Source organism: Heloderma suspectum, chromosome 12, assembly GCF_057233095.1.
Source record: "Heloderma suspectum isolate Gila_16-S chromosome 12, 16-S_ref, whole genome shotgun sequence".
Taxonomy (NCBI): domain Eukaryota; kingdom Metazoa; phylum Chordata; class Lepidosauria; order Squamata; family Helodermatidae; genus Heloderma; species Heloderma suspectum.
Genome location: NC_139469.1, coordinates 22,782,400 through 22,805,418, shown reverse-complemented (window position 1 = coordinate 22,805,418; position 23,019 = coordinate 22,782,400). Strand labels below are relative to the sequence as shown.

The 23,019-nt window shown below is 41.7% G+C and overlaps 1 protein-coding gene across 2 annotated transcripts in view; it reads left to right on the top strand.

The window, feature by feature from the left end:
* Positions 1–23,019, top strand: part of LOC146336684 (ankyrin repeat and fibronectin type-III domain-containing protein 1-like) — a 524,472-nt gene that overhangs the window by 13,916 nt on the left and 487,537 nt on the right. For both annotated transcript variants that reach the window (XR_014785572.1, XM_084818734.1), the window contains one exon: positions 2,017–2,162. The gene's annotated coding sequence lies outside the window, so the exon portion shown is untranslated. The remainder of the gene's footprint in view (positions 1–2,016; positions 2,163–23,019) is intronic.

Below are 23,019 nucleotides of genomic sequence, written 5' to 3'. Positions count from 1 at the left end.
GGGGCCGAATGCACTGGCATTCGGCCTCACCGAGTTCCGTCGTGGAATTCTCTGACATCCCTAATTGCAGATTATACCAATACAGCCCTCTTCCAAACATTGCAGGTATTATTAAATCTTCCATCGGCTGCACCATAAACGGTGAACCTTATCTTTCAGTGTCATAACCTCAGTCTTATAGCAAAGGAACTGGAGCAAACAATCAATTTCCATTGGCCATATATTACCATTCAATTAATGCATATTAATAAACATTAAAAGTTTAACTAGCAAAGAATAGTAATAATCATAATCCCATAATGATGATGATAATAATAATAAAAAAGAAATTTAAGAAAAAGTTAAAAAATAAAAATAAAAGCAAACCATTTATATATTTTAAGTAATATATCTAAAATATATGTGTACACACACACAAACAGGAATTTTATTACAATATAACATAAAGGAGAAAGAAAACAGAAATATGCAATAGAATTTTTAACTGGAATTCTTGTAAAAATTTAAAGACAATATTATGTACTTCCCTTACATTGGCAGTGTTTGGATGATCACAGGGGTAAAAGAAGCCATCATGGCTCTCTCTCCCACATGCTGAATGTGCGACTGTGATTTGCATAATTACCTGCGATGCAGTGCGGGTTGCTATGTTGTCTAAACCCGGCACAGTGGGGGTGGCTTCTTACCCATGCTACAACCCATGGTTTGTAGTAGGGTTTGTTGTATGGGTAAGCATCCACCCCATTGTGCACTGCACTGGCTTCGGACAGCACGGCAACCCATGCTGCATCACAGGTAATTATGGAAACTGCAGTCATGCACGCAGCACATGTGGGGGTGGGGGGGAAGCCATAATGGCATCTTTTACCCCTGTGATCATCCAAGACCTATTGTTTAAATGTTAGAAAGAAACAAAGATGCTGAAATCTGTTGATACACTAATAGAGCAATCCTATGCATATTTACTCAGAAGTTCCATTGTGTTCATTGGGGCTTACTCCCAGGTAAGTGTGTATAGGATTGCAGCCTAATTCAGCCCTTTCCATTCTGGTGCTCTCCAGATGTACTATACATGTAGCATCCTTCAATCAGCATGGCTGGTTGGGGATGCTGGGAGTTGGAGTCCAACACATCTGGAGTCCAACACAACCAAATTGGGGAAAGCTGCCCTAATTAATTTTAGCACTCCAAAGAACTGTGCATGAAATGCTGACAACCACTCATCTGTTTCAACAGAGTCCAGTTCTCTTCCACTGAGGTTGTTGGGGCACCTTTAGTTTCACTGTCGCTGCTTATTAGTTCCATTTCACACTGAGACATATCTGTGTTTCAGTGACATATATGGATTCTCTCACATACCTGGAAAACATCAATTACATCTTTGAAACTGCCAAGGTTGCCTAATACTGTATTTGCAATTGGTATCCATGCATTGTTACTAATGAACTTGGGAAACAGAAGAATTTACTAAGAAAAATAGAGCAGTGGAAAATTTTCCACCCCACATCACTGATTGGAGGATTGTAGGAAGAAATGTTATTTTCTGATATTTTGTGCTATATTTTGGTAATGCTCATGAGGTTGGGCTCTACCAGTGTTCTCTATACCTCCAGTTAAATGTAGCTCCCTATCCTCTGCTGATTAAGTTTGATCACTTTTCCTGCTGAATTCACTGGGAGCTAGTACAGTGTAATAGATGAGAGTTGAGAACTCCCCATTCAAATCTTGTCTTAGGCTTGAACTCTTTGGGTGGCCTTAGACATATTACTATTTCTTGGCTTCACCTCCACCACCCCCTAATCTCAGTTTAGGGATAATAATACAATAAACTCCTTTATGGGTTTATTGTAAGGATTACTGAGATTATGTTTGTGAAGTGCTTTGAACACCCTTTAAGTGCAATATAAATGCTAAGTACTATTATGACTAATCTTTATTGAAGTTAAATAACAGAGTAATTTAGGGGTGTGTAATGACAGTTGCTGTATCAAACCAGTTCTTGTTCTTTATCTGTAGGTTACATCTGGCTGCATGTCTTGGTGTCATCTAATGCTTGCTTCATAAAATGATATTCTTGATGCTACAGAAGAACGACTTTGCTTGGGAATCATCACAAGTGGCCCTGGAAAGGACTGCCCAACTTCCATGTTTTCCTGCTAGTGGTAAGATTCTCCCAAAGTGATTTCCTGCATTGCTTTATTCACGTAACTGAATGTGAAGTGCTCAACATACACCCCAGATAGGGTTTTTTCCCTAATAGGTTTCCCCTTCCTATCAGATCCTGCTGCCTTGGTAAAGTTCAAGGTAAAGTTCAAGGCCGTACAGTCAGCTCCTGGGCTGGTATTAACTTGTCTTGCTACAGCTTCTACTTGTCTCCACTGTAACGTATGACAGAGGAGAAAATTCTACCCTTCCCACTTCCCAAACATGCATGTTCCTCTCTTTCCTGCCACAGAAATTTGGGGAGGGGGAGAGAAGAGATGCTTGCTACCATTTTTTTGTAGCAGAAGGGAGAGAGAGGCAAGAGTGAGCGAAGAGGGGGAGTGAAACAAGATCCTCTCCTCTCCTCTCCTCTCCTCTCCTCTCCTCTCCTCTCCTCTCCTCTCCTTTCTGGTTTAACTGGGGCCCAGACATGGCATAGAGGCAAGTAGCTAACTTCTGTTTTGAACTAACTTACCTATCATGTTAAAAGATCTTGTGTTTCAGATAATGGGCAATATCTTTGTGGTATGCTACAGCAGCCATCCCCAACCTGGTGCCCTCCAGATGTGTTGGACTGCAACTCCCATCATTCCAACTGACCATGCTGACAGAATGATGGGAGTTGCAATCCAACACATCTGGAGGACACCAGGCGGGGAAGGCTGTACTACAGGTAATAAAATTACAATTTTAAAAGGGTAATCCTTTTAAATGGTGAGTTGAATGCAGGAATAGGTGTGTTTTTTTTTTGTACTGAAAGGGCAAGTTATTCATGCAGCCACTTACTTGCTGGATGCTAAGAATGAAAGCTGCTTCCCATGATACAATTTGCATTTGCAGTAATGTTGGATAGGATTTATGCCCATGCCTAATTCAAGTCAGGTATGTATATGCCAACGACCTGGAGGCATCCCGTGGGAGTACTTCTTACTACCCATAATTACTCGGGCTTTGCTGATGGACCCTTATAAAGGAAAATAATACCATGAGCTATTGCCTTGATTTAAGATATTTCATAGGTTTATATTCTAGCTAACAGTGTGAATGAAGGGAGAGCATGTGAACACCCATGCATTGTTCTTTGAGCCTGCTTTAGTATGTGCGGTGTTTTCATATTTACTCAAAAACAAGTTGGTATCTAGACAGCAGTGTATACAGATGTGATACACTTTTGTCTCTATTGCAAGGAAACTGGATTAGTAACTGCTTGCCATAACAAATGTGCTATTAAGGGGCACTGTAAATGCCTACCCACATAATAAATGTATGTTCTCTACTATCCCTGAGCTCACATGTACTTCCATTGTTTGATTAATGTTGTCTCTGTATGCTCACAAATGAATGCCTTACCGTGTACCATGCTGTCTGCTATGCCAGAGGTAGAAATGAATGTAGTGAATGTGATTTCAAGCCTATGGGCTCTGTGATTTAGGTTCCTGGTGCATAACCTGCCTGAAGCAAATGGTACACAGTGTTAGAACATTTTAAAAGTAGCCTAATCTTAAGCTCCTGCATTAAGTATTCGAAGTATGGTACTAAAACTTTTGGCTAGCTCCTTGTGCTTTGCTGCTGTAATAGTCCTGTGGAGGATTGCTTTTATCTTTGTCAGTTCAACAATGTGTCCTTATTGAGCAACACAGGATTGAGCTAATTAAAACAAAGAGAATATTTTAACGTTTACTTGGCAAACTTATGGTCATCCAATTCTAGTATACAGAATACAGTTCTTTTCCTGTTTTGTGTGACATTGCATCTAACATTGTGATAAATGAGAGGACCCTGAGATTGGGATCTTCTAATTATATATAGGATCTCCTGTTTACTGTTGTAGTCAAAGGGCCAAGCTGAATGTTACATGCAATGTATGTGTTAAAACCCCAACAGCTGCTTCTTAAGGGAAGGTAGATTTGAAGTAGAAAAGTGGGGGCAGGGATGAAGTGCTTAAACTTTTTCCACCCACTGATTTTCCACTTCAGCTCTCCGCCCCCACCCCCACAATGGGTTTTGAGATGTATGTTTACTTTTGCGAATGCATCAGAAACTGTGCATAGGGCTATTGAAAATCTGATACCTGAATTTGTTTCCTTATTCCTTTAGAAATATTTCTATTCATCCAATTTGGGCCAATTTTTTAAACTGAAGAAATGCACCTGGAAACACTCCTCTTTTACCAAAACGTTAACGAGTTATAGTTTAAATTACCATTTCTGTACAGCTTTAGTTTGCTAAATTTTTTGAGGAACAGTCAAATATCTGCAAAGAAGAAATTTGGATAAAATAGAATTCTTTATACATTTAAGATCACAGTAATGCCTGACTATGTCAGAGTTCACATGTAATGGCAACAAATTGTGGGTTAATTAATTAACCCACGATTTGCCTGGTTGCATGCCGTGTGCAGGCCACTTCTCATCTAAATATGTTTTGTGATGTATGAACCCCGACGCTATGGGTTAAACAACCCGAAGTTAACCTACAATTAATTCTTAGGTTAACTTTGGGTTGTTTAACCCACAAATAACACATAGAATATGCAATTGGAGGTTGCATATTCAAATCGGAAGGAGCTTGCGCACAGCACACAACCCAGAAAATTGTGGGTTAATTAACCCAGTATATGCTGTCATCATGTGTGAATGGGCCCTATATGGATGGTTGAACAGCAAAATTGCATAATTAGGTTATGGAATTGTAGTAGTTCTCCAATATTAATTTCACATCACAATCCCTTTGCATAAGTGGTTGCCAAGATATTTATTTCCATCTTCGACAGCAGCACAGTGATTTGTACCTATTTGTACATATTAGGAAACTTTATCTAGGTTAGAAACCAAAGTAAATGAAGCAATATTACTCTGCTGAATTATTTATTTATTTGTTAGTTAGTTAGTTATTGACAATAATTATATGCCACTTCTCATTTGAAACAGATTCTTTTTTGTCCTGCGATTTGTGTATTTTGTGCCCTGTCTTGGGATCGATTTGTTATCTTCCCTCCCTCCAGATTGTCCCCAGGGAGAGATTAAGAACATGCCTTGGGTTTATGTGCTCTCTTCCGTCACTGTGAGGTAAAGTGAATGATTGAATGTAGGAGATTCTACAGTTATTTGAACATGGAATCTTCTCTAACTTGCTCTAAAGAGGGTTTAATCTCTCGGGGTCAGAGGAGATCCCATAGTGGATATTCCAGTTCAGTCGTTCTTTTCTCCTTGGGGCAAACAGAGCACGGACATTCCTGGGATGATAATAGGGCCAAATGGACCCTTAGTTGTGCTGAGTGTGTGTGGTTAGAGAGTACACGTTTCATATGTCAAAATGTTGATCATAGTATATGTTGGAAGTTTTAGCATCACTTCACAAAGAAGTATGCAGTAGACATGTATCTTCACAAAGGTTTTGAAACTGCTTTAAGACCTTGTAAGCAAAAATATGAGTTCGAGGGCATATACTATAAGAAAGACAATGAGTGGGTAAAATGCTGACTGAAATTTGTTGTCTTAGGATGTAGTGTATGCTTGTACTAGCTTAAGCTGTGTTGCCTAGGGCATTTGAATCCATGGTCACAAGACTGGAAGAGCAAGAGATGTCTTCAAGGGAAATAAGTGTGTGTGTATTTGTCCGTCCGTCCTTATCTTCCCAGTATCCCTCCCTATATTACCTAGGTGGGTGGCTGCTTGCTTGCTTATACCTTTCATATTACTGCAAGGGTTGTATTGTCTCTGAATGTGAGTGTGTTCCATTTGATGCTTATTTAATGAAGGGCAGGTTTCAGTGCTCTTTGTTTAGCTCTAGAAGATACCACAGTGATCTCTGTCCTTGAAACCAGTGCCTTTGGGATGTAAGGGGAGCAAATATATGCCTCTCTGTATCTGGTATGTAATTTTTCACTTTCTAAGCTTACACTTGGCCACATAGTTGTGGGGCATCTACAGGAAGTGGTGGCTGTTTCCTTTCAAAACAGACATGACAAATAGTAAGCCATCAGGGGGTAGCTATAAAACAAACATTTGCACTATGGCCAGTGTTGTGACTGTTCCAAGACATACACATACAAACATAGGGATTTTATGCCATGTGAACGTGATCTATTAAAGCTGCTTTTGTGTCAGCAACTTGCTATAGATGGGGATGGAGAAAGAGAGAAGGCTGAGTAATAGCAAACTTAATAGGCCAGGATTATAGTGTCTCACTCAGAATGATCTTTGAATAGTACCAAAAATGGTTCTAAGATTTGTTTGCTGGATTTGTGGATCTGCCCTCTTTTACTGACTGCCTATATCAGAAAGAACTGTTCTAAAGAACTGTGCCAGTAAGTATCAACAGTTGCACTGATAGCAAACTAATTGTCATTAGTAATGTCACTGATGTTTGTACTTAGCTGGTTTTAAACACAATTTCGTACAGCTCAAAATGCTTGGATGTATTGAGGAGCATAATTTCTCTGAAAAGTTACTTTCCAGATTGGAATGTAAAACAAGATTCTGCACATGAATGTTCTGCATTCAGGCTGACCAGTCTTCTTCTGCGTAGGTGCATCTGGAATTATTGTGAGTTTCATTTTTTTGTATCATGTATGCATGTTCAGTGAGGAAGAACCTTTCATTAAAAGATAAGCAAATTACACAAACATTGGCAGTGTGCACATGCTCTTCATCCATGTCCAGGATGATAATCATAGCTCAGATGGTTGTGCAAAATGTTTGAAAGGTAGATTTAGGTTTCCAGGGAACAGTGTAGTCCCTGAGGGCAAGCTTCGGGAAACAACTGAGCTGTGTGTGACTAAGGTCAGGGATGTTCCCCAACCTAAATGAGCTGAAGGCTTGGTAAAAATCCTTTATATACTTCTTTGTAAGCCCTCCTGGCCCAGAGGCAGGCAACTTGTGGCCTTCCAGATGCTTTGGCCTACAACTCCCATCAGCACTTACCAGCATAACCAATTGTGAGGAATGATGGGAAATGTAGGCCAAAGGATCTGGAGGACCATAAGTTGCTCACCCCTGTACCTAGGCCATGTGACTATAGTTAGAGTAGGTTAGGGTGTTTTTCATCACATGGGTGGAAAGGGGAACTAAAAGAGGTCATACAAAGGGCTTTTGTGGAACTTCCTTTAGCTTGGACAAACAAGCTAAAGGATTAAATAGCTCCCTTGCTTCCAAGGCTTGGGAGTTTCCCTGAGCTGTGCCTTAGCTCAGGGACTACAGAATTCCTGGGAGCCCTAAAGATCAGCTGTGATGTTAAACAGACAAAATGTCTGAAAATTAAATGAAAAACCAAATGCAAATAGTCTGAAAGTAACAAAAAACTAAACGAACATAATGTTTTCAGCTTAGTATTATTGTTTGGGTGAGTTTTCTCTACTGTTTCTTGCAAATGTTTGGTTGCTGTCCCCCACCTAGATCTAAATACTCTCTTGTTCTTGAGTACTTTGGGGAAGGTGGTGGTGATGGTTGAATTTCCAAACTACTTACCATGGCTAGTACTGAGAACTACAATTCCAAGGGTGCAATATGATAATGTTCATCAATCTGTATGTACTAGTATTATTAGCTGAGAAAGAACTCTTGGACACCAGATGAAGGTTTCCAAACATCTTGTAAATACTGAGCCAGTGTTGAATTGAGCTGAGAGGAATTCACTCATCACTAGCTGCTGTGCATTGACAGGGTCCTGAGCCCTCCCCTCAGGGTTGGGTTGAAGCATTTAAGCAGAGGTTGAGGAGAAATGGTCAGAGGGGCAGGACAATGTTAGTTGCCAGAATATAGTCTGGCTAGGGATGGACAGATCTGTCAAGTCTGTTTCTGTGGGCGTTCTTTTTTTTCCACTTCCAACTCAGTTCTGTGCCAGCTCCGTGCGGATTTTTTTTTAAAAATGGGAAAAAATCCATATGTATTTTGTGGGCATTTTTCAAATGGACACATGCCCCTATTGACTAAAGCATGTTTGTGCCCATTTTAGAAAAATATGTAGGTTTTTTTTAGTGCATTTTTCAAATGTTGTGCATGTTGTCAGATGCATTTTTTTCTTTTGCAGAACAAATCACAAGCCTGGAATGTACAGACATTTGGCTGCAAATTGTGTCCATTTGCACATTTGGTTTGGGGAGGTATGGATTGGATAAATCAGTAGAAAAAGCTTGACAGAGCGAATTTCTCACCTATCCCTAAGTTTGTCAGGTGTGAAAAGGAGAGAAAGGAAACAGGACTGGCATGGTTAGGCAACCAGGAAAAAACCTTGAAGGGAGTTCAGGAAACTGATTGGGAACAGGCAGGGATAGAGTGAAAAACAGTAGGTGAAATGTACATGGGTGTGCTTTGTGGTACAGACCAAACCTGCTAATGGGAATGGGGAATTATATAGGGGCAGGTGGGCAGGGACCAATTGTAGTGGGGAGGGGTGGAACAGCTGTGCTGGTTGGGGCATGCTGGGAGTTGTAGGGCTTTTTTCTGTCTAAACATAAATAGGATTGCACCCTTAGTAAATAAAATAAGATACAGACAAAATGCTTGATTTTATCAAATAACACAATATCCATAAGTAGGTGAATCTAAAATATGGAGGGAATAATTAATGTAACAATTTATCCTTTACCTACTAGCATTGCAGCACATTCATAATGCCAAAGAAGTATATTCTTATTTAAAAATAAATAAAGCCATATTAAATCTTCCTGGGTCTAACCTGGTATGATACCAGGTTTGCCTTGATATATTCCCTTGGTACCAAATGAACCAAAAGTTGATTGAGGTTGCTTCCAATGCTAAACTAGTGGACTTATGCTAGTATCAAATTTTATTTATTTATTTATTATTAAATTTATTAATCGCCCATCTGGCTGGTCACCCAGCCACTCTGGGCGATGTACAACATACAATAAAAACAGTTTAAAACAATAAAATTCTACAATAAAAACATTTTCTAAAATACCCTAACCCACCCCAAATGCCTGCCTGAACAACAACGTTTTTAATGCACGACGGAAGCTCATTAAAGAGGGGGCATGACGGAGTTCCTTAGGGAGGGAGTTCCACAGAGTGGGGGCAACCACAGAAAAGGCCCTCTCCCTCGTCCCCACCAGTCTAGCTGTCCTGGCTGATGGGACAGAGAGAAGGCCATCCGAGGCTGATCTTGTTAAGCAGCCTGTCTGGTGCTGCTGGAGGCGCTCCTTAAGATGTTAATCTTAATTAACATTAATAAGCTGTTATGCTCTTGATTCTGAGATGTTTATTTGTCAGACTTTGGATCCTACAAATGCATAACTGGCAATAATTGTCAGTGAGCCCAGTAACACTTGCAAGAACTTTTGAATTCATTTATACTTGTTGTTGTTGTTCAGTCGTGTCCGACTCTTCGTGACCCCATGGACCATAGCACGCCAGGCCTTCCTGTCCTGCACTCTCTCCTGGAGTGTGCTCAAGTTCATATTCATTGCATCGGTGATGCTATCTAGCCGTCTCATCCTCTGCCCCTTCTCCTTTTGGTCCCCTTCTCCTTTTGCCTTCAGTCTTTCCCAGCATCAGGGTCTTTTCCAGAGAGTTTTCTCTTCGCATTAGGTGGCCAAAATATTGGAGCTTCAGCTTCATTATCTGTCCTTCCAATGAGCACTCAGGGTTGATTTCCTTTAGGATGGACTGATTTGACCTCCTTGCAGTCCAGGGGACTCGTAAGAGTCTTCTCCAGCACCACAGTTCGAAAGCATCAATTCTTCGGCGCTCAGCCTTCCTTGTAGCAGCCATATCGGGGGTATGAGCTACTAAGTAGCCTCTTGCAGTCTCATGCTTCATGTTCTTGCTGAGCTCTTTCTCCCTTGAATATATTGTTGTAAGCTGACGAGACACAGGAATTCCTTCTTTTCTACTCATAGTCCAGCTCTCACAGCCGTATGTTACTACTGGGGAAACCATAGCTTTGATTAGATGGACCTTTGTCGGCAAGGTGATGTCTCTGCTTCTTACTATGCTGTCTAGGTTGGCCATAGCTTTCCTCCCAAGGAGCAAGCGTCTTTTAATTTCATGGCTACAGTCACCGTCTGCGGTGATCTTGGAGCCCAAGAAAGTAAAATCTGTCACTGCTTCCATTTCTTCCCCTTCTATATGCCAGGAAGTGATGGGGCCAGATGCCATGATCTTAGTTTTTTTAATGTTGAGTTTCAAACCAGCTTTTGCACTCTCCTCTTTCACCCTCAACAAGAGGCTCTTGAGATCCTCTTCGCTTTCTGCCATTAGGGTGGTATCGTCTGCATATCGGAGGTTGTTGATAATTCTCCCAGCAATCTTAATTCCGACCTGTGATTCATCCAACCCGGCATTTCTCATGATGTACTCTGCATATAAGTTAAATAAGTAGGGTGACAATATGCAGCCTTGTCGTACTCCTTTCCCAATTTTGAACCACTCGGTTGTTCCATGTCTGGTTCTTACTGTTGCTTCTTGACCCTCGTACAGGTTTCTCAGGAGACAGGTAAGGTGGCCTGGTACCCTCATCTCTTTCAGAATTTGCCACAGTTTGTTGTGATCCACACAATCAAAGGCTTTAGCGTAGTCAATGAAGCAGAAATAGACGTTTTTCTGGAATTCTCTTGCTTTCTCCATGATGCAGCGAATGTTGGCGATTTGATCTCTAGTTCCTCTGCCTCTTCTAAACCCAGCTTGTACTTCCGGTAGTTCTCAATTCGCATACTGCTGAAGCCTAGCTTGTAGGATTTTGAGCATCACCTTGCTGGCATATGAAATGAGCGTAATTGTGCGGTAGTTTGAACACTCTTTGGCGTTGCCCTTCTTTGGAATTGGAATGTAAACTGACCTTTTCCAGTCTTGCGGCCATTGTTGAGTGTTCCAAATTTGTTGGCATATTGAATGCAGCACTTTAACAGCATCATCTTTTAGGATTTTAAATAGCTCTGCTTGAATACTGTCATCTCCTCTAGCTTTGTTGTTAGTAATGCTTCCTAAGGCCCAATTGACTTCACTCTCGAGGATGTCCGGCTCAAGTTCAGTGGCCGCACTATCATGGCTATCAGGGACATTAAGATCTTTCCTGTATAGTTCTTCTGTGTATTCTTGCCACCTCTTCTTAATCTCATCTGCTTCTGCTAGGTCCCTGCCTTCTTTGTCCTTTATCATGCCCGTCTTTGCACAAAACATTCCCTTGAGGTCTCCGATTTTCTTGAAGAGATCTCTAGTCTTTCCCATTCTGTTGTTTTCCTCGATTTCTTTGCATTGTTCATTTAAGAAGGCCTTCTTGTCTCTCCTTGCTATTCTCTGGAACTCTGCATTCAGTTGGGTATATCTTCCCCTTTCTCCCTTGCTTTTCGCTTCCCTTCTTTCGTGAGCTACTTGTAAAGCCTCATCAGACAGCCACTTGGCTTTCTTGCATTTCTTTTTCTTTGGGATGGATTTCGTTGCTGCCCCCTGAACAATGTTACGGACCTCCGTCCATAGTTCCTCAGGCACTCTGTCTATCAGGTCTAATCCCTGAAATCTATTCCTCACTTCCACTGTATATTCAGAAGGGATTTGATTTAAGTCATACCTGAATGGTTTAGTGGTTTTCCCTACGTTCTTCAATTTAAGCTGAAATTTTGCAACAAGAAGCTCATGATCTGAGCCACAGTCAGCTGCGGGTCTTGTTTTGACTGACTGTATAGAGCTTCTCCATCTTTGGCTGCAAAGGACATAATCAATCTGATTTCGATATTGACCATCTGGTGATGTCCATGTGTAGAGTCGTCTCTTGTGCTGTTGGAAAAGAGTGTTTGCTATGATCAGCGTGTTCTCTTGGCAAAACTCTATTAGCTTTTGTCCTGCTTCATTTTGTACACCAAGGCCATGCCTGCCTGTTATCCCAGTGATTTCTTGACTTCCTACTTTAGCATTCCAATCCCCTATGATGAAGAGGACATCTTTTTTTGGTGTGAGTTCTAGAAGGTGTTGTAGGTCTTCATAGAACCGATCAACCTCAGCTTCTTCGGCATCAGTGGTTGGGGCATAGACTTGAATTACTGTGATGTTGAATGGTTTGCCTTGGATTCGTACTGAGATCATTCTATCATTTTTAAGATTGTAACCCTGTACTGCTTTTCCCACCCTTTTGTTGACTATGAGTGCTACTCCATTTCTTCGAAGGGATTCTTGCCCACAATAGTAGATACGATGGTCACCTGAATTAAATTCGCCCATGCCTGTCCATTTGAGTTCACTGATTCCCAAGATGTCGATGTTCAATCTTGCCATCTCATGTTTGACCACCTCCAGCTTACCTTGATTCATTGATCTGACATTCCAGGTTCCTAAACAATATTGTTCTTTACTGCATCGGATTTTCTTTTCACCACCAGACACATCGACAGCTGAGTGTCCTTTCGGCTTTGGCCCAGCCGCTTCACTCTTTCTGGCGCTACTTGGAAATACCCTCTGCTCTTCCCCAGTAGTATATTGGACACCTTCCGACCTGAGGGGCTCATCTTCCGGCGTCATCTCTTTTAGCCTTGTGATACGTTCCATGGGGTTTTCTTGGCAAGAATACTGGAGTGGGTTGCCATTTCCTTCTCCAGTGGACCACATTTTGTCAGAACTCTCTGCCATGACCTGTCCATCTTGGGTGGCCCTGCACGGCATAGCTTATGGCTTCACTGAGTTACGCAAGCCCCTTCGCCACAACAAGGCAGTGATCCATTTATACTTATTCCCAAGTAAATATGCATAGGATTGCAGCTTCTATTTTATTATCTGAGGCTGCAAAGGAATCTGAGTGCCTATAATTAAAGCTAATATAATTTCCTAAGGGAACATTAATATTCTTTAAATGGGGCTACAATATATATAGAAGGAACAGTTTGTTCATAAAGTGGACTGGATTAATTAGTGTTGAGAAGAACATGTATTAGACTTTCAGGAAGTATATCCCATCTAAGAGAAAGCCTTTTTGAAAAGTTATTTATTTATTTATTTCATTTCTATACCGCCCAATAGCCGAAGCTCTCTGGGCGGTTCACAAAAACTAAACCCAAACAACACACAATAAAACAATTTAAAATATATAGAACATTAAAACCACAATATAACAATACAACCACAATAAAACCTAGCAGCAGTACAGGAGTTTAAAATACAGATTTAAAACAGATTTAAAACAGCAAAGATAAAAGTTATGTGTGGTAATGACAAAGAAGAAGGATCTATTTGACTGACTTTCTGCCCATTCTGTCTGAAAGCTTAGCATTAAAATAATTTTCCCTTGCAAGAATATTTATTTATTGTATTTCTATACTGTGGCTAAAGTAGAGTATGAAATTGACAAGTTCTTTGACTAGTACAGAATATGGCTCTGCCAGGCCTAAACTAGTCGCCTGTGGCAAGGATGAAACTGACAAACATATTTACAATGAGAATACATAGCCGACAGGTGGACATATGAAAGACCACAGAAGAATTTAAAAAAAAAATACAACCCCATTTGTGCAGATTTAAAGACCCGAAAAACACACATGATTGTATTTGCGCACACTTAAAGACCCGAAAAAGAATAATAAAAAACACCATGATCCCATTTTTTCAAATCATGGGACCCGAACACCCCCCCCATCCCATTTGTGCCACCATTAAAGAAGAATCTGAAATCCGCATATTGGATTGACTTGCTACAGATCAAGTTGACGCCAGTGGGGGGAAATGGAACGACATCTGCCAGGATCGAACTGGTAAAATCAGTTGTGATTTCACCCCCAGATTGGAATTCTCATACATCCCTGGTCTTGACCCCCTTCCTGAATGCAGAGAGAGTATGGACCTTTCACATCTCCAAAGGGTGTGTGTTCCAGAGTTTGGGAGCAACACTGGAGGAAGCCTTTTCCTGTGCGCCCAACAAGCAGGCCTCTGCAATCGAGGGTGTCTTCAAAAGGGCCTCTACTTCTGATCTTAGTCACCAAATCAGTTCATACCGAAATAGGCAGCTCCCCAGATAGCCAGACACTAAGCCGTTCAGAGTTTTAAAGGTTAAAACCAATACTTTGAACTGAGCTCAGAAAATAATTGGCAACCAGTGCATATCTTGGGTGACATGATCTGTTATGATACTGTGCACCGATTATCAGCCTAGCTGCTGCATTTTACACCAATTGAAGGTTGTGGACCTTATTCAAGGGTGGTTCCACATAGAACACATTGCAGTAGTCTAACCAAAGCAGCTGGCACACTAGACATGGTTGTCCAAACCACTCCTTGCCACCAGTGCCACCTAAAAATCCAAGGACAGTGCAGGATCCAGGAAAACTCCCAAGTCATGAACTTTCACTGGGAGCCTGACCCCACCCAGAGGAGGATGAATCCCAGTACCTGAGCCAGGCTTGCTACTGGCCAACACCACCTCTGTCTTTCTGGATTCAATCTCAGCGTGTTCACCCTCATCCAGCCCGTTATTGAACTTAGGCAATGTTCAAGGATGTCGATTGCTTCCTTGGAGTCAAATAACAAAGAGCAATAGAGCTGAGTGTCATGAGCATATTGATAGCATCTCACTTCAGAGTTCTTGACCTCTCCCAGTGGTTTCATGTAGATGTTAAATAACATAGGAGATAGGGACAGAACTCTGTGGGACACCATAGACCAGTGTCCACAGTGCTGAACAGTAGTTCCCAAACACTGCCTTCTGGACATGACCTGACAGGAAGGACTGGAGCTATTGTAGTACAGTGCACCCAAGACCCTGTCCTGCTAGGTGATCCAGAAGGACACCATGGTTGATGGTACTGAAAGCCCCCAGGAGGTCCAGAAGAACTAGTACGGCTGCACTCAACTCATCCAGTTCCAGGCAAAGGTCATCCACCAAGGCGACCAAGAATATATCTCCAAGATACCGCAGAAGGATAGATGTGTTAGTTTTTTTTATAAGAAAAAAAGAGTCCTGTGGCGCCTTAAAAATATTGGCATAACCTTTCATGAGCTAGAGCTCACTTTGTCAGATGGAGCCTTATGTGGGTTTTTACTTGAAATACAGGGTAAAATTGAAGATTTGAACTTACTAAGAAAACAGGTGGACCTGCAACAAAATGTTGCAGTTCACTCCCTGTGAAAGGGTTCCAGCTAGCCTGCCCTCCCCTAGGATATGATAAGCTACAAGGGGCTTAAGCAGAACAATTCCTCCCCCTCCCTCCAGTTTACTGGTTTTCTTTTTCAACTGATGCTAAATATGATGTAGTTGCTAGAAGCTACAAAGCATGCTTATTTTCTGTTGGGGGGGGATGATCCCCTTTTTGTTTGTTTTTCTATTTTGTACTTCTGCATACATCAGGGTTCACTGGGGTATGCTGATACCTCATTTTTGTTTCTCAGTGGCCCATTTTGTTGGCACTCAACCTTTTGAATATGCTGTTAGAGGATATGATAGCAATGAGGAGCCTGAACATTCTAATCCTGAGTAGGAATGTTTACTGCCTTCCAAACACTGCGGTGGAGAAAGCAAAGGAAAGCATGAAGTTAAAAGTTGATCTGATCAGGTCAACTAAGTGTTAAGAGGCGTAGATGTTCAAAGAGAATGAAAGTGGCAAAGAGGCAAACACGTTTATCCTGTTTGGTCACAGAGAAAAAGCTGATGCTAAGTTAGAGACACAGCTGGCAAGTTGTCAGCTATGCAAATGGTTGGGTAAATATGTAATATAAAAACACTGGTTGTGTATGTGTTGGTTTATGAAGAACCAGCTTCTTTTTTTCCTGTTGGCCATGGACCCAAGGGCTTAGCTATATTCATAACTGAATCTTGTTCAAGCTATTATCATAAGCACAATTACTCAGAATTAAGTTCGATTGAGAACAATGGGACTTGTGCTTTGATCCTAGAGATATTTACCTTGGTGATACGGTTGCATTTCCCAGTCTTCTGAAAGCTGAGGAACACTTCTTTTCTCAATTAAAATTGGAGACACACTTCACTCACACACCTGATAATATTACTTTTAGGATATGTAAAAGTAAGAAATTCCTACCTTCTGAGGAGACTATTCTTCAGTTTCTATAGGAGTCACTGTACTGGGTATGCCTCTTCTGAAAAAGTCTGTTGTATTTCTGCATCTAGAGTGACTGAATTATCTAGTCATGTGAGATGCAGCAGTATTACCTGCCCACTGTGGATGCCGATAATGAGGCAAGGCTAGAGCAGTAAATTATGTGGCAATACAGTAAGCAGTGTATTCTGTGGGTAGATAGGTGGGGCTCATGGGAGACGTGTGTTCTTAACATGTGTTCTTATGGCCTGCATGGCACACAGTTTTGATAACTGGTGCAAGACTTGGAAAACTCCTGGGACCTAGGCAAAAAGGGTGACTGCAGTTGAGATAGTATAGCCTTCCAGGTATGGCCCCTTAGACCGAAATGCGCTGCTTCAGGCTCAATGACTTCAGAGAAGAGCCCTGAAATGGAGGCCAGAAGGCTACATGCTTTTGACCAGCTTTCCCCAACCTGGTGCCCTTCAGATGTTTTGGACTCGAACTCCCATTAGCCTCAGCCAGTATAGCCACTGGTCATTGTGATGTTGCACTCAGAAGTTGCTGTTGTAAATTCCTGGGATTGGTGTGTTTTTACAAAAGCACTTAAAGGTCAGTGGACCTACTACATAAGAGTGGCCTGAACATCCTATATATAGTCAGGGCCAGAAATATTGGAACAAGGATAACTGTTTTGGCAGTTGGCCTCTGTATACCACCACATTGAAGTTGAAAGGAAACACACCCAGATGGGAGCGAACTCAGGACTTTCAGCTGTAATTCAAGGGGTTTGACAAAAGTGGGGCACTAACCATTCAGGAAGGACAGCCAGTGGCAAACACCCCCCCAATCGTTGGTGGCTCATAAGTAATGGAACAAACCAACATCATTTCAAACTTAAGGATCGCCTTTAATACCTGGATGAAAATCCTTTGCAGTCAATGACTGCCTGAAGTCTGGAACCCATGGACATGACCAAATGCTGAGTTTCCTCCCTTGAGATGCTTTGTCAGGCCTTTACTGCAGCTGCCTTCAGCTGCTGCTTGTTTGTGGGTCTTTCTGCCTTCAGTCTTGTCTTCAGGAAGTGAAAAGCATGCTCTATTGGGTTGAGATCAGGTGACTGACTTGGCCATTGAAGAACATCCCACTTCTTTGCCTCGAGAAACTCTTGGGTAGCTTTTGCTGTATGTTTTGGGTCATTATCCATCTGCAATATGAAGCGGCGTCCTATCAGTTTGGCAGCATTCGGCTGAATATGAGCAGAAAGTGTAGCCCTATGCACTTCAGAATTCATCCTGCTGCTTTTATCAGCAGTCAGGTCATCAATAACCACCAATGACCCGGTTCCATTGGCAGCCATACGTGCCCATGCCATAACACTGCCTCCACCATGTTTGACAGATGATGTGGTATGCTTTGGATCATGAGCTGTTCCTTTCCTTCTCCATACTTTTCTCTTCCCATCATTCTGGTACAAGTTAATCTTGGTTTCATCGGTCCAAAGAATCTTATTCCAGAACTGGGCAGGCTTTTTTAGGTGTTTGCTGGCAAAAGCTAATCTGGCCTGTCAGTTCTCAAGTGTTGCCAGTGGTTTGCACCTTGTTGTGAAGCCTCTGTATTTACATTCATAAACTGTCTCTTGACTGTAGATGTTGACAATGACATGCCTACCTCTGCAAGAGCATTCTTGACCTGGCTAGCTGTTGTGAAAGGGTTCTTCTTCACCATGAGCAGGATTCTGCGGTCATCCACATTAGTTGTCTTCCGTGGTCTTCCAGGCCTTTTGCTGTTGCTGAGCTTGCCAGTTAATTCCTTCTTTTCCAGGATGTTCCAAACTGTTGTGTTGGCCACTCCCACTGTTTTTGCGATCTCTCTGATGGGTTTATGTTGTTTCCTCGGCCTAATGATGACCTCCTTCACTCGCATGGACACCTCTTTGGACCTCATGTTGGGAGTTCCAGTGAACAGCTACCAAATGCAAATGTAACACTCAGAACCACCTCCAGGCCTTTCATTTGCTTGATTGGTCATGGGGTACCCAGGAAACAGGCCACACCTGGCCATGCAGCAGCTTGTCAGCCATTTGTCCCATTACTTATGAGCCACCAACGATGGGTGTGTGAGTATGCCACTGGCTGTCTTTTCTGAATGGTTAGTGCCCCACTTTTGTCACACCCCTTGAATTACAGCTGAAAGTCCTGACTTCGCTCTCATCTGGGTGTGTTTCCTTTCAACTTCAATGTGGTGGTGTGCAGAGGCCAACTGCCAAAACAGTTATCTTTGTTCCAATATTTCTGGCCCTGATGGTACTAATAATAAACTTAGTGTGGATCTTTATGTCACCAAATGGGCACCATCCACACACATGAAGGAGGTATCAGGAGGCTCAGGGAAGCCCTTAAGTTTGAAGAAGTATAACAGATATTTAGAGGGAAAAATCCTAAGGGAGGAACACACCAAAAAAAGAACGGTGCCCATGGAATGTTGACTGATGGGGGTGATGACAGAAAAACGGGTGGTATGGGGAATGAGATAAAATATTCTGGAGGACGACATGACTGACTGGAACAGTGAAAGGAGCACTCCACACTGCAACATTTAGTTGCAGCTCTCATTTGTTGGAACTCTTTTTACCAGCCTGGCTTCACAAACCAAATTATTGTGTCTCAGCTGTTTTAGTGAGAGCTGTATTATTGCATGACTGTTATCAGCATATTTTCATCTTACGTATAAATAATAGCATTGTACCCAGAAACTGAATCTAATTGTTGAACCCCATCAACAGTCTTGCTTAGTTTTACTTTGACTGTCATAACAATATACAGATTCAGACTCTATGCTAAGAACTTCAGAGATAGCCACCAGAAAGTAGTGAATATTGGGAGCAATAAGACTGGCTATGGGAACATATCTTGTCTGCATTTGTGTAGTACTTACATCTCCCAGGCTAGGTTTGCTCAGTCTTGTCATAGTCTGGCAATCTTGGGAGCTAGCTCTAGATATGAATAATTTACTTTAAAGGATGGAATGTGAGCCAGCAAATCATGTGGCTAGGACAGTTTCCTGTGAGATTCTGGGGAAGAAAAACTCACCAGCTATGATAGGTTTAGGATTATGGAGAGGAAGGCAGCTTTGTCCATTATTCAAGGTAATCACGGAAGAGGGACAGTTGAAGCACAGAAGTGTTGCACACATAATCCAGAACGTTGTTCATCCCCCACCTTGCCCATTTTTGTGATAGGATCAGGGACAGCAAGGAGTTCCTTAAAATCTTATGAATGTTGGGGCTGTTTTGTTTGCTGGTATTCTTGCAATGTTGCCTTTAGGATGACCGCAGTTGGCTGCCAAGCCTTTTACACCCTTTTCAAAAGGAAAGCTAGGCTTGAACACTAGAGCTGGCAACCCAGTTATTCCTGACAAAGAAGCTCATTCTTATTTCAGGCTTGGCTTGATGAAAGATGTCCCCTCTTTCTTGTCCATGGGATTTCTTTCACATCTCATGTCTCTTCCTCCTCTCCCATTTTCTCTCAGTTCCCTTTATCTGAGTGGCAGCAGAATGCCTAATATGCTTCCCTGTTTTTATTTTTGCATCCTCCGTCTCCCAGCGATATGTCACCTCATCTTTCCCAGAATACATTTCTTCTTGCAGATGCTTCCTGCTTGAGAGTTTGGGGGAAGGAGATGTGAGATGGGTGGCAGGAGGAGTAGAAGCTGCATAAAGAACTACTGTTCATAGATATGTCAAGAGGGATGCTATATAATGTGCCTTCCTTATTCTTGTGAAATTAAAATTAATTCTAATTAAGTGCAAGTTAACCTCTGTACCTATTGCAAATGAATGGAAAATGCTATTAACTTACCTTGCGGTGTTAGAGTTTCCTTAAAATCACTTTGAAGTAAAATGTCACTGTGTATGTGGCTTGAATTTTTAATCTGTTAACTGTTCAGTTCTCAGTGAATTACTCTGAAGCAAGTTCTTAATGGATTGCTGCTTTTGCTTGCAAAACTAAAACATCCTCTCCCCACCCGTTAAAAAATGGTAGTTAAAATAATATTACAAATGCATTACAAATACATAAAAATAAAAGCAGAAGAGGAACCTATTTTGCTATGCTCTGCTTTATTTTAATTCACCTGTAGTGTAAAACTGGGAATTTGATCAGCATGCTAAAGGCAGCGGGATGTGGTCTGCTGGATAATCCATGGCATGAACATTGAGGCTGTTTGTGTATGTTTGTTTAGTCTTATGTTTCCGTGCTGTTTGCAGTAGGATGGCAATTTCTTAGAAAGATATATAGAAAAAATACTCAAATGAGGTTTGAAGGATCCAGTTTTCTGCTCTATAAGCATAGTGATATACCTCTCTGCAAGGCTAAGGCTATAGATAGAGAGATGATAGTTTTAAAGAGAATTCAAAGTAATTTGAGAGAGGCTTCGTTTCCTGTATGCTACATCGCTGCCTCTGGTCAAATAGGATGTGAATGTTTTTTTGAAACAATACAGAAACCTCTGTACCTGAGGTGATAAGAAAATAAGTGTACATACTACCAGTCTTTAATACTGCTGTCATCTCTCTGGAAAAACCTACTGTCTCTAGCCTGGAATCTGCACAGGGCAATGATTCTCAAAGCATTAATAGGGTCTTCCTTCGGAAGCTTTGATTGCTACTAGGGGAGGCATATGAATATGTTAGCAATTTCTCTTAGTGTATGTCTTGATAGTGGCCCAGCAAGCCACATGCCAGGACCCCTGTTCCAATTAGTATTGTAAGATGCTTTGCATTTGTGTTGGCTGCTTATCCTGTGGTCATAAGGCAATAAAAACCCTGCTGGATCAGACCAAAGGTCCATGCTGTTTCCTATAATGGCCAGCGAGATGCCTTTGGGAAGCCCACAGTGACAACATGAAGCAATAGCCTGTTCAGCAACTGGTACTGAGAGGCATGCTTTCTTTGAAACCTGGAGGCGGACTAGTAGTCACTGATTTATCCTCCATGAATTGGTGTAACCCCCTTTTAAACTTCTAAGATAGTGACCATCACCACATCTGTTAAACTGATTTTTCACATTCAACAGGGCTTAAAATGTTGCTGTCTGTAAAATCTCAGAAATGACAGGAATGGGATACATTTTGGAGTACAGATAGGTTGAGGCTCAGCATTAATGTCGTTATGACTATGCTTTGGATTGTTCCATTCCATTACTGAATCTTTGATTAGCTGTTTTTTACAACATTTAGGCCTTAAAACAAGAGATCTGCCACTTTCTTGTGAAGACAGTTTTTGTCAGCTAGCATTGAGGGTTTCTGTGAAATCTTACTCAAGTTATCTCTTGAGAGAAACTAAATGACGCTGTTCTGTGCTCAAAGTGTGGCTCTTGGACAAGCCTTGTAATAAACCGATGCTATGATATGACCGCATTTGAAGACAGACTAGAAGAGTCTGAAGGCTATTTTCTCTGCAGAACTATTCTTATACCTGAGATACAGAGTTCAAGGGAATAGTAATTGCCACACTCCTGTGTGGTAGTACTGTAGTTGCCTGAAGGAAGATAGACCTTCAAATGGTAGAGGGCAGTTCTCCTGAACGAAAGCATTTTTGTATGGAATTGCAACTCTTTTGAAGTCTCTAACAATGCAGTTCTGTCTTGTTTTTCTAACAATAAATCCAGTTGTTTTTGGCTGGGATGTGAGTAATCCCTTGTATCTCACAGGATATTAAAGGAGAATGCTGTTCCTTCAGTCCTCACTCTGTTTCGGCCACCCATGACCAAAGCTGATAACTGTGTCCGCTTCTTTCAGGATAATGAGGAGGTGGGGAATATTTTTGGGAAATGTAAGATAGTTTGAAAATGACTATGGTTAGATCTCTGCTGGAGAAAGATACTGCCAAATCACCAAGGTCAGTGAAAACAGATGTTTACTATCCTTTTCCAAATGTAAATAAAAAACAAAAACAGAAAAGCATTTTCCCTAGTTCAGTGAGGCAGCCTGTTCCTCATTACAATGGCTGACAAATAGGTCCCTGATGAAAGGACAGGGATAATCAAGTCAGGCATTATTTATGCTTTGGCACAGGTTATGTTTTCATTAATGTACCATTATTTTCTATGTGCACAGTAGAGTGGTCAGAAATTACTTGCCCAAATCTGCACTGTCAGAAAACAAAGGAGTGGATTCTTTAAAAATTTGTTGTTGTTCAGTTGTTCAGTCGTGTCCGACTCTTCATGACCCCATGGACCATAGCACGCCAGGCCTTCCTGTCCTGCGCTCTCTCCCGGAGCATGCTCAAGTCTATATTCATTGCATCAGTGATGCTATCTAGCCATCTCATCCTATGCCGTCCCCTTCTCCTTTTGCCGTCAGTCTTTCCCAGCATCAGGGTCTTTTCCAGGGAGTGTTCTCTTCGCATTAGGTGGCCAAAATATTGGAGCTTCAGCTTCAGTATCTGTCCTTCCAATGAGCGCTCAGGGTTGATTTCCTTTAGGATGGACTGATTTGACCTCCTTGCAGTCCAGGGGACTCGTAAGAGTCTTCGCCAGCACCACAGTTCGAAAGCATCAATTCTTCGGCACTCAGCCTTCCTTATAGTCCAGCTCTCACAGCCGTATGTTACTACTGGGGAAACCATAGCTTTGATTAGACGGACCTTTGTCGGCAAGGTGATGTCTCTGCTTCTTACTATGCTGTCTAGGTGTGCCATAGCTTTCCTCCCAAGGAGCAAGCGTCTTTTAATTTCATGGCTATAGTCACCATCTGCAATGATCTTGGAGCCCAAGAAAATAAAATCTGTCACTGCTTCCATTTCTTCCCCTTCCATCTGCTAGGAAGTGATGGGGCCAGATGCC